At 44.2% G+C, this 12754-nt stretch overlaps 1 protein-coding gene across 1 annotated transcript in view; it reads right to left on the reverse strand.

Moving 5' to 3' along the window:
- The window catches only part of LOC124616351 (probable cytochrome P450 6a14), a 114862-nt gene extending 104385 nt beyond the window's left edge, over positions 1-10477 (reverse strand). The window contains exon 1 of the mRNA XM_047144660.1: positions 10416-10477. The gene's annotated coding sequence lies outside the window, so the exon portion shown is untranslated. The remainder of the gene's footprint in view (positions 1-10415) is intronic.
- Positions 10478-12754: the final 2277 nt, after the last annotated feature.

Below are 12754 nucleotides of genomic sequence, written 5' to 3' on the forward strand. Positions count from 1 at the left end.
ATTGTATGGTAGTGAAACGTGGACAGTGGGAAAATCGGAACAGAAGAGAATCGAAGCATTTGAGATGTGGTGCTACAGACGAATGTTGAAAATTAGGTGGACTGATAAGGTAAGGAATGAGGAGGTTCTACGCAGAATCGGAGAGGAAAGGAATATGTGGAAAACACTGATAAGGAGAAGGGACAGGATGATAGGACATCTGCTAAGACGTGGGGGAATGACTTCCATGACACTAGAGGGAGCTGTGGAGGGCAAAAACTGTAGAGGAAGACAGAGATTGGAATACGTCAAGCAAATAATTGAGGACGTAGGTTGCAAGCGCTACTCTGAGATGAAGAGGTTAGCACAGGAAAGGAATTCGTGGCGGGCCGCATCAAACCAGTCAGTAGACTGATGAAAAAAAAAAAAAAAAAAACGTCCTTAGGTCCATTGTTTCCGATGTGATAGTGAAGTGGAAACGTGGACACATATAACACAAAAGGGTACAGGCCGACCTCATCTGTTGACTGACAGAAGCCGCCGACAGTTGAAGGTCGTAACGTGTAATAGGCAGATGTCTATCCAGACCATCACACAGGAATTACATACTGAATCAGGATCCACTGCAAGTACTGTGACAGTTAGACGTGAGGTGGGAAAACTTGGATTTCATGGTCTATCGGCTGCTCATAAGCCACACATCACGCCGGTAAATGCCAAAAGACGCCTCCCTTGGTGTAAGGAGAGTAAACATTGGACGATTGAACAGTGTTAAACCGTTAACTTATGTGGAATGACGAATCACGGTACACAATGTGGCGATACGATGGCAGGGTGTGGGTATGGCGAATGCTCAGTGAACGTCATGTGACAGCGTGTGTAGTGCCAACAGGCGGTGGTGTTATGGTGTGGTCGTGTTTTTCATGAAGGGGTCTTGCACCCGTTGTTGTTTTGCCTGGCACTATCACAGTACAGGTCTACATCTATGTTTTAAACACCTTCTTGCTTCCCACTGTTGAAGAGCAATTCGGGGTTGGCCACTGCATCTTTCAACACGCTCGAACACCTGTTCATAATGCACGGCCTATGGAGGAGCGGTTACACGACAATAACATCCCTGTAATGGACTGGCCTGCCCAGAGTCCTGACCTGAATCCTCAAGAACGCGTTTGGGACGTTTTGGAACGCCGACTTCGTGCCAAGCCTCACCGACCGACATCGATACCTCTCCTCAGTGCAGCACTCCGCGAAGAATGGGCTGCCATTCCCCAAGAAACCTGCCAGCACCTGATTGAACGTATGCCTGCGAGAATGAAAGATGTCATCAAGGGTAAGGGTGGGCTAACACCATATTGAATTCCAGCATTACCAATGGAGGGCGCCACGAATTTTCAGCCAGGTGTCCGGATACTTTGGATCACATAGTGTATTTTAAAATATCCTGCTCTGCTGCACAAGCAGAAGGCATTAAATCAGATACTGAGAAATGTTTCCGATAGTTGCAAGCAACTATTCATAAATTCGATGAAATTTTCTTGAAAACTTTAAATGTCCAGTATCGTAAAAAGTCGTCAAAAAACCCCGTGCGACGTGTGAAAGAGGCTAACTGTGGTGTCACCGCCAGACACCACACTTGCTAGGTGGTAGCTTTAAATCGGCCGCGGTCCATTAGTACATGTTGGACGCGCGTGTCGCCACTGTCAGTGATCGCAGACCGAGCGCCACCACATAGCAGGTCTCGAGAGACTAACTAGCACTCGCCCAAGTTGGACGGACGACTTAGCTAGCGATGCAACACTGACGAAGCCTCGCTTATTTGCAGAGAAGATAGTTAGAATAGCCTTCAGCTAAGTTAATGGCTACTACCTAGCAAGGCGCCATTACAGTTTATATTCTTTATACCATACCGTCAAGAACGATGTATACAAATGATGGATTAAAGTTAAGTATTCCAGCCGCTACATACTTTTCTTTATAGCATTCATTCCGTATCCTGTTTCAGACCTCACGCCAGCCTGCGTGAGTTTAACGCGTGCATTTCGGCCTCCTCTCTCTCAATTAGTGTGCGTAGTGTTGGCTAACTGCCAACACTACATATTTGGCGACGAGGCTAAAAACGGTCTTCTTTCTCTTTGCTTAATTTAGTTGTGTCATGGCTTCGCCACAATCTCCAGATGTACTGTCCGAATTTTATCGCTTGCAGAATCAGCAGACGCAGGCGTTATTGGATGCCCTTGGACAGCTCGTCCAGGGTCAACGTGCAATGCAAAACGATGCGGCAGCCGCAGCTCCACCGCTACCGCAGCCACAACATGCTGTTGCACCCCCATTTTGGCAATTTGATGCGGCGATGGAAAGCTGGACAGAGTGGTCACGCCAATTTGGATTCCATCTCGCTGCCTACAGAATTCAAGGTATTGAGCGGCAGCCTTTTTTGCTTTCTTGTGTAGGTGTGTCCACCTACCGTGTGATAGTGAAATTGTTTCCCCGATGCGACGTAGCAACTCTGACCTACGAAGAAACTTTGTCGGCGTTAGATGCATATTTCAAAGAAACAGTCAATGGTGTTGCAAAAAAGTATACCTTCTTTCGTACAAAACGTACGGCCAGTCAGACTAATAGGGAGTAGGTTCCAACCTTGCAAGGCGTTACTCGGGATTGTGCTTTTGAGTGTGAATGTGGACTCCCTTATTCAGACACAATGGTGCGTGATGCAATTGCACAGAACGTTTCTGATGTTCGTATACGGGAACAGAGCTTGAAACTAGTTAATCCCTCCCTTCAACAAGTGATAGACATATTGGATAGGCAAGACACACTTGACTTTGCTCAGGAATCTTTTGCAACTTCGCCAGCCGTGTGTCACATTATCCGGCCCGCCGGGCGCGCTGCACGGAATGATAAACAGCTCTCGCGCCCGTCCGCGCAGCTGCCGCCACGCTCTAAACCTGGTGTGCCGCGCAAGCAGGCAAATGCAGTGCTAAAATCATGTCCGCGGTGTGCAACTAGACATTCGCGTGACAATTGTCCGTCACGCCAAGCTATTTGCTTTTTCTGTAATAAAAAAGGACATGTTCAAAGTGTTTGCCAGAAAAAGCTCAGATCAGACAATTACAACCATTCCAGGCCCTTTGCTTCGCGCCGGAATCGAACCAAGAATACTCAGGCTCGTGAACCTTCGCCCAAGGACATTCATGTAGTTAATTCCACTCCGCCCAGTGCCACTTTCTCTAACAGTGACTGTGTTCGTCCCACAAATAGTGTGCGTCGACGTCGCCGGAAATCCCGTCAAGTCGCGAGTGCTTCTGTACCAGTGCCAGTTCAAATTACACGAGACAGTCGCTCTTGTCGTCAGCAGGACAATAAACTTTTTGTAGACTTGGACTTTCATGGCCACGTGATACCATACCAGCTCGATACCGGAGCTGCAGTTTCATTGACCAATCACGACACGTACAAACAGCTGGGCGAACCTCCGTTGCGCGCCGTGAATATTAAGATACATAGCTATTCTGGTCAGAATATCCATGTGTTAGGACAGTGCAGCCTTCTTGCAACATACAAGGGACAAACAAAACTTGTGGCATTTTACGTTCTTCGTTCTTCTTCTGCAGTGAACTTTTTTGGTTTAGATTTATTTCAGTTGTTTAACTTGTCAATAGTCAATCAGGTCCTATCAGTGAACCAGACTGTGCCTTCCGACAGTGTTTCTTGTCTATGTGAAGAATTTGCAGAAATTTTTGCACCGGACCTTGGTTGCGCTAAGAACTATGAAGCACATTTGGAACTGAAAGTAAACGCGCAACCGAAATTTTTCAGGGCGCGCATTGTTCCCCACACATTGCGTGATGAGGTCGCAAGAACATTAAACGATTTGGAATCACAAGGTGTGATTGAACGTGTGCAGGCTTCTCTCTGGGCATCACCCTTAGTAATTTTGCAAAAACCTTCCGGAAAACTGAGACTTTGCGTGGACTTCAAGACAACAGTGAATCCACAACTAGTGACTGCAACTTTTCCTTTACCCTGCTCGGAAGATCATTTTGATAAACTGTGCCCGGGTAAATACTTTTCGAAGTTGGACCTAGCAGATGCGTACTTGCAAATACCAGTGGACGGCGAATCCCAGTGCGTCTTGGTGGTTAACACGTATCTTGGTTTTTATCGCTTCAAAAGACTCCCATTCGGGTGTGCATCCGCCCCTGCATTCTTTCAGCAATATTTACAAACTGTTTGTGGATCGGTCCCTACTGCAGCGAACTATCTGGTCGATATTGTGATCTCCGGAAAGACGGAAGAAGAACATTTAGCCAATCTCAGAACATTATTTCAGGTATTGCGACAACATGGTCTTCGCTTGCGGAAGGACAAATGTGTGTTTTTTGCTCGTGACTTACCATATTTGGGACATGTAATCAATGCCCAAGGCATACATCCGAGTCCAGAGCACCTCAGTGCCATACAAGACTTGCCTTCGCCGCAGAATTTGAAGCTGCTACAGAGTGTGATGGGAAAAATAAATTATTACCATAAACATATTCCGCATGCCTCTTCCATTTCAGCTCCGCTTCATCGCTTACGCCGTAAAGGTGTTCCGTTCGTCTGGACGACGGAATGCGAACGCACCTTTCGCCAGTTGAAATCGGCATTGCTTTCAAATACTTGCCTTACGCCATTCGATCCCCAGAACCCCCTTTTGTTGATGGTAGATGCATCGGATATCGGGATCGGTGCTGTGCTTGCGCACAAAGATGGATCACATGATCGCCCTATTGCCTTTGCGTCAAAATTGCTCTCATCTGCGCAAAGAAATTATTCACAGATCGAGAAAGAAGCTTTGGCTCTCGTATTTGGTGTTACTAAGTTCCATGATTTCTTGTATGGTCGTCATTTTACCATCATCATAGACCACAAACCTCTGACATCGCTTTTTCATCCAAACAAGCCTGTACCTCCACGTACTGCGCAGAAATTCATTCGCTGGTCTATTTTCCTCTCGCAGTACCGCTAAGATATCTTGTATCTGTCCACTGCTCAGCACGGAAACGCCGATGCGTTGTCCCGTTTGCCTGTTGCTGAGGATAGAGCATTCGATTCTTCTGAACTTGCTTGCATGTTCATTGATGCGGAAACCGATGACGTGGTCGAATCGTTTCCGATTGATTTTTGTCGTGTAGCTACAGTCACAGCTGCCGACCCTGTCCTTGCTACCGTTTTGCGTTTTGTTGCTACGCAATGGCCTTTGTCAAAGTCGCGGATCGAGGATCCGTTGGTTCGCCGATTTTTTGCTCACAAGGAGAGACTTTTTGTACGACGTGGTGTTTTGTTGTTGCGTTCTGATAATGATCAGTCCAGAGTCGTGGTCCCACGTTCGTTACAGTCCTCTGTCTTACGGCTTCTCCGCCAAGGACATTGGGGTGTAGTGCGAACGAAACAACTTGCTCGTCAGCACTGTACTTGGTTCGGAATCGATGCTACGATTACGAATATGTGCTCTTCTTGCATGGCGTGTGCCGAACAACAATCCGCACCGCCACAGAAATTCTTTGCATGGCCGAAAGCCACTTCCCCTTGGCAACGCTTGCACATAGATTTTGCTGGTCCATTCTGGAATGCTCGATGGTTGTTTGTGATCGATTCTTGCAGTAATTTTCCCTTTGTTGTCCGGATATCTTCCACAACGTCATCTGCCACCATCCAAGCGTTATCTGTTATCTTTTGCATTGAAGGTCTTCCACAGACTATTCTTTCCGACAATGGCCCACAATTTATGTCCGCAGAATTTCAGTCATTCTGCACGGCCAATGGTATTCAACATCTGACATCCGCGCCGCTTTCGCCTCAGTCAAACGGTGCCGCTGAACGATTGGTCGGACTTTCAAGTCACAGATGTTGAAGTTGAAAGAGTTGCATTCTCGGGAGGACGCGTTGTTGCTCTTTTTGTCCTCGTATCGCTCTCAGCCCCGAGATGGTCGCTGGCCAGCTGAGTTGCTCCACAGTCGTCCTCATCGAACCTTGATGTCTTTGCTGCATCTGCCGCATCAGGTTCCTGTGCAGCGGCAGACTCCTGTTTTTCACCAGGCGACATTGTATTCTATCGCAACTGTCGAGGTTCACGGCGTTGGCTCGCAGGGTGCATTCTTCGCTGAGTCGGCCGCGCGATGTATTTGGTTTTGGGGGCCTCTGGTGAGGTGCGTCGGCATCTCAATCAGCTGCGCCTCTGTCGTCGCACGGGTTCTGCCGCTCCCCGTCTGCTTTCAGCGATGGTGCCGTCCGGTCAGCGCCCTGGGGACCCATCTACTGGCTCGCCTCATCCCCAGGTGTTACCGACGCTGCCTTCCATTTTGCCCCATGCCGACGCGCCGCCGCCGCTTCCGCCGCCTGTTCTCCCGCCGGCGCCGCCCGCAGTGGACGCGTCGCTGCAACCGCCTGGCGCCTCCCTGGGTCACGCGCCACCGATCGCTTCCCGTGACCAGATGTCCTCCGCCATGGACCTCTTGCCCGCTCCGGACCACATGGCGTCTTCGCGCGTCGGGTACGCCGACGCGATGGAAGTCGACCCTTCGGCCTCTCCTGTCTCTTTACGGACGCATACACCGCATGTTGGCGTACACCCTGGGCTAGGTTTTCAGGCGTTTCCTAGCTCCCCTCGGACCGAATGGCCGGGTGCGGGTGGCACAGCCTCGCCTGTTGTTAGGCTCCCCACCTCATCGCATACGCCAACATGGGGTCCTCCCCACAGCGGGCGGAAGCCTTATAACACGACCGTTCGCCGATTTGCGGGGGAGGAATGTGGTGTCACCGCCAGACATCACACTTGCTAGGTGGTTGCTTTAAATCGGCCGCGGTCCATTAGTACACGTCGGACCCGCGTGTCGCCACTGTCAGTGATCGCAGACCGAGCGCCACCACACGGCACGTCTCGAGAGACTTACTAGTACTCGCCCCAGTTGTACGGACGACTTAGCTAGCGATGCAACACTGACGAAGCCTCGCTTATTTGCAGAGAAGATAGTTAGAATAGCCTTCAGCTAAGTTAATGGCTACTACCTAGCAAGGTGCCATTACAGTTTATATTCTTTATACCATACCGTCAAGAACGATGTATACAAATGATGGATTAAAGTTAAGTATTCCAGCCGCTACGTACTTTTCTTTATAGCATTCATTCCGTATCCTGTTTCAGACCTCACGCCAGCCTGCGTGAGTTTAACGCGTGCATTTCGGCCTCCTCTCTCAATTAGTGTGCGTAGTGTTGGCTAACTGCCAACACTACATTAGCTATCGTACCACATTCCTGTTCGCCCTTTCCACTCCGTTCACATACGTTAAGCGTGAAGAAGGCCTGTCGACAACCTCGTTAATAAATCCACAGTGCCCTAAATTTGCCTTTGCAGTTCGTACAATAGATTTGTGTTGGAAATTTTGATGCGTTTACAGGCGGTTTGAGTCGTTAGCCCTCTGATTTTGCAAGATTTTCCGTAATGCACAACGCCTATCCTTAAAGCATGCCTCTTTGTTGGGCATTGTTATGATACTCTCATGCTGACTATACGCATCCCTGAAGAAGTGCGTAAATCTTCTTCAAGTTTTCTTTATTTCCTCCACTAATCCAAGTTTGTAAGGATTCCAGGCTGTAGAATAATAATCAAGAATTGGTCAAAGGACAGTTTTATAAACGACTCTGTTTCGTGAATGACTTACACTTGTTACCGAGTCTTCCAACAAATCTAAGTAGTACAGACGGAAGGTAAAACTTCCTGTATAACAACGGGGAAGTCACAGAATGTGCTACAGTCAATAACGATAATGAAAATTAACGTGAAAACCGTCCCACATCACAGTAAATCAAGTTCTTCTTAAGAAAAAGACATAGACAAGCATTAGAAACTTCACACTGGTTGAATATTTTCTTGTAACAGATGTGAAAAGATGAAGATTTTTGTGTCAAAATCTGAATATGTATGGCAAACAATCGAAGAACGACTTGCGACAAATAGTTTTAACAACAAATGTCAACTGATTCGTGAAACTAACAACACAAACAAAGAGTGGATTGTAATTACAGTAATAATAGTATGTAACGTAATCAACCATCAAATGCGAGGGGCAAACAATATACAGAATAAGATTAATAATCTGGGGAGAAAACATTAAAATAACTTTAGTAAAGAAAGATGAATATAAAATTAACTGTAACAGATGATCAGTAGGCTACATCAGTGACATTGTACGTAATCTACATAAGTCAAAGCAAAAAAACGAATCTTATAACGTCACAAGATATTTGATACTATGAAACAGTAACCTATACATAGTTAAATTATTTTAAATTGTTCTACGCAATTAAGAAAGATGGGCCTGGAGTAAAGCTTATGTTAACGATTATAAGGATTGCAAGACAAGAACAAAAAGAAATCACTAATAATGGTTATCACGAGGTATGAAAGCTAGAAATATAGCAGTAAGCAAATAACCAACATAAGAAGAGAGTCTTATCAATTTGAAGAATATATGTCAGCAGAATGATTATCTTCCAGAAAGACACTGTTATACTCGTCATATAGCAGAATAATAAGCCCTGGTGTTCAGTGGAGGAACAAGTTCCCCCTTAATTACAGGTACAGAATATAATAGTAACTTTCTAAATAAAATGTAATGATAATTGGGAGGAACTGAATATTTGTCAGGAAGCAAAGCTGCTTCAAAAAGTTCATGCTCAGATATATTTTTACTTTCAAACAAATAAGTAAAAAAAGAGTACAAATAGTTTGACTTAACAACGAATTTTATATGAATAAAGTATGTAAAAGCGTAGGACAAAATGCAGTACAGTTTTTTATAATAAAACCTTGAAAATGTTTCTATATTACTGCATATAATTACAGTAATTCCATTTATCCATGTAAAAAACTGTATAAGAATTCAAACTAGAAATGTGAAACAGCCTAATAAAATATCAATCAAAGGTAAACAACCATGTCTACTTTCACCCTCACAATGAAATTCTTATATGAGCTAACAAAGAAGTTAACATATTGCACATAGTATCAAGAGATTCAACTTGCTTTCACAATCAAAGAAAGTGGATAAAACATCAGTTCCAAAATGTTTATGGCACAATAGGAAGTGAATTCAAAAGCACTATTTTGAAGAAATCTCTGTCTGATCGTTACAAAGTCAAAGCTTGTCTTCGTCAGCAGAATATCTGACTGTCAATCGGCGAAGCGATGCTGCTGGGGTAAATGCTATACTGTCTCCTGCGACCAGAGGTTATATAAGCGCCAGCGATGATACATGGCCCGCAGTGACATTGTACCGTTCATAGCGTACGATATTTGATATATTCCTCAGTAGTGTGTTGCTTCCAACCTATCATTTCCAAGTCTCTGAGTAAACATATCCTCTGTTGAAGTTCTTGACTCACATCATAATTCTCTCAGCCTGGTGACTGAATCCTGGTAGTTGGAAGCATAAGCTAGAAACCGTGTCTGCCCTAACCAGATCCTGTGCTTTTTCTTGAGACTTCATTCAACCACTGACGATTTTTCTAGATTTCTATACTTTTTCATAACCGCAGATGGTTATGGTTCCAGTAGTCCGTCACAAGTAGCTATATCACATTCAAGTGAAACATTTTAAATGCCTGAGACCATGACTATCCTCTGATAGAGCGAAGCATCTTTTGTTTCGTCCAGACGCACAAGAGATTAATCAACAAAAAAGGAGCATACGGCGTTGCTTCCGGTATATGTAGCAATTGCAAGTCAAATCGGATGAATCTTATAGAGAGAAGGAATTAAACCCATTTTCCAGCTGCCTGAAAAATTGCATTCTGTCAAACGTAACATGATCTCTGAGTCACAGAATGCTGCGTGGTATCTGACAGAATGGCGGCAAACAAAACTGTTCATGCATTCCGAAGTCTATTTTTATCGTACTGGTTAGTTAATCATTGAAATTATTCTGCAATTTGCTCATGTTAGTCCAACCACTGGGTATCAGCTTTAACAGCGAGCTAATCAGCAGACGGCTCACACTGGTTTCTATTCTCATTAATCGATTACCAGAGTCAAAACAATATGCGGAGAGCACGCTCGTAAAGTAAACACCAATTCTTTAGCGTGGCCGAAAATATTTAATTGTAATACCGTAATTTCAGAACTAAAGCAGTAATTCTAATATTTACACTAAATAATGGCAAGTAAAGCAAGAGGAATGTGTGCGTCGAAGAAGAGTGGCAGTAATTCGGTCTAACTGCTATAAGTACGTGGAAGTAGAATTACTCTGACTGATCCACATTTTCTGTACAGATTATTACATAACTGAGAAAGGACGCAGAGCTAAAGTGCATTAGTAGAATGGTACCGTAGTATCATCATCCACCTTTAATGTGCAGTATGGTAATCACGCATTGCAAATCTTATCATTGTTACCTATGCGTCACGATGCACCACGCCTCTATGTGGACGCTGCGGCTTTCCCGACGATGGGCTGAACTACGTATAACACCTAGCTTCTGCCGGCATAATGTATCAACTAAGAGCCTTTCGCCCGCGTCCTTCGCAAACTTCGACGTTTATTCCTGTACGCTGAGTCGTAAACATCCTTGCGTGACAGCAGCGCTTCCTAGCTGCAGAACGTAGTACCTTTTAAGTTCTGCGTCGCTCTGCTTGGTGGCACCACTAGCAGGACTGACCTAAAAGTTCCCGGTCGCTGTACATCCTTACTTTGCAGAGCACTGTGGTACTATAAAGTGCATGGCAGAGGGTACTTTCGTATCTGTTATTAGGACTTTCTAAAACGCCTGTGTGTGCACTGCAATTAATCTAAGCTTGTCCTCGCTGTCCCTAAGGGAACTATACGTAGGGACCTGTAATAATTTCCTAAATACATCTTTATTTTTTTTAATACTATTTCTGGGGTGTAATGAATAGCTGGGGACTGTTGTGTGACAGATTTTTTAATACTATTTCTGGGGTGTAATGAATTGCTGGGCATTGTTGTGTGACAGATGGATCACTGGTAGTGCCGCATTTATAATGCAGATACCTTTTGTATCTTCGTTGAAGTAATGCTATTGTCGGATACATTCACCCATGGAACTTATTGTAGGAAAAATAACGCAAACTGGTGATTGGGGGATGGGGCAGAGGCATTTATGCATATGTCTGAGCTGCCGTACATTAACGGGTTGGATCTCCTAGAATACGCCACACAGTTAAGCTATCGAAAGTGCTTGGTGGTTTGTCGTTAGAAATTTTCTTTCTGCAGCTTACAATTGAAGGGGTCGGCGACAGAAAGCGCTAAACCACGATAGCGTCAATTTCAATTGTTGCATGTTGTATGTTGGTTAAATTAAAATATAAGAATACCAATTGAAAAGGCAAAACGATATTTAGCAGTCATTTTTTTCCAGTGATACATATAGTGCATTTGAAAACACAGTAAATAGTTTAATCACACCAGCTGTTTCGAATCTGGATATTAGCACTTTTTTCCACCGACTTTTTCAATCTAGTCGTAACTTTTCATGTAAGTATATATGTTTCTTGACTCACAGGTAGGTACAGTAAAGACTCTCACAGGCCATACGCGTTTTATTAAATATCTTGCTGTCTGAGGTGAGCAATCGTCTTATTTAATGTGACAAAAATGCCAAACATTCTCTGGTTTAAATTTTACACATTTGTTATCAAGAGACAGAGCATAATATTAATTTTCTCTTGCAGTATCGTTAGTTAATATTGTCACGTTTCTCCCTGTTCATTGTCAGTCTCACGCCATTTGCATGACATACTCAGGTCATATTACATAATACTGATATGCATCTGTCAGATTATTTTTAGGCGTTCTGCTTCAAATATTGTCACTTTATGTCCAAAGGCTGAAACTGTGTTTTCTTTAAAAAAAAGAAAAGAAAAGAAAAAGCAAAAAAATAAGGAAAAGGTTCTCTCAGCAGGTGCTATAGGAACCCCCAGGACGAACGGTCAATATTCAGGGATATGACACCAACGATCATTTGAAGCAAGAAACTTCAAATGGACATATGCCCTATTCCGAATGATTTCCTAGAGAGAACACGTTTAATGTGCATTATTATTTACCTTCTGTATTATTCAATACCTTGTCAGATTTACATATATGCAACAGCTAGTAAACATGCGTTTTACAAAGTACCAATTGAAAAATACATATATTAACGCACTCTCCTCTACGCGTTATCGTACATGTCACATTACAGCTGTTGTACCTTTCACAACAGATGTTCGAATATCCCACCGTCAACTTCAGTGCATTTGTGCACTCTTGCGAAAACATTGTGTTGTTTCTCTGAGTGCCTCCGCTAGTTCCCTAATGAGGGCAGCTGTGTCCATGATGTGACCAAGCAACTCGTCTCCCTTATTCACCTTTCCTTTCTACACCTCAGACTTCATCCAGCCACATAAACAAAAATGTAGTGGTGTAACGTTTGGCGATCTTGGCTGGCGGTAAATTGTACTATCATGTCACTTCTAGCGATTAGAGTAACTGTGGTTGAGATAGGCTGTTCCCTCACACCTATGGTAAAATGCGGAGGGGCTCCGTCATCCTAGAAGTAGCCGAAGTGACCAAAGGAGCATGTTCAACGTCACCAGTAAACGACTTTCCAAAAAAATGCAAGTAATTCTGTCCATTCTTCGCTCTTCAAAAATGACTGGACGTTTGAATACGTCATCGATCATTCCGCACCAAACATTGACCGAAAAACTAACTTGGAAATTAGTTACTATTA

This window comes from Schistocerca americana, chromosome 5 (genome assembly GCF_021461395.2).
Source record: "Schistocerca americana isolate TAMUIC-IGC-003095 chromosome 5, iqSchAmer2.1, whole genome shotgun sequence".
NCBI classification, from domain to species: Eukaryota; Metazoa; Arthropoda; class Insecta; order Orthoptera; family Acrididae; genus Schistocerca; species Schistocerca americana.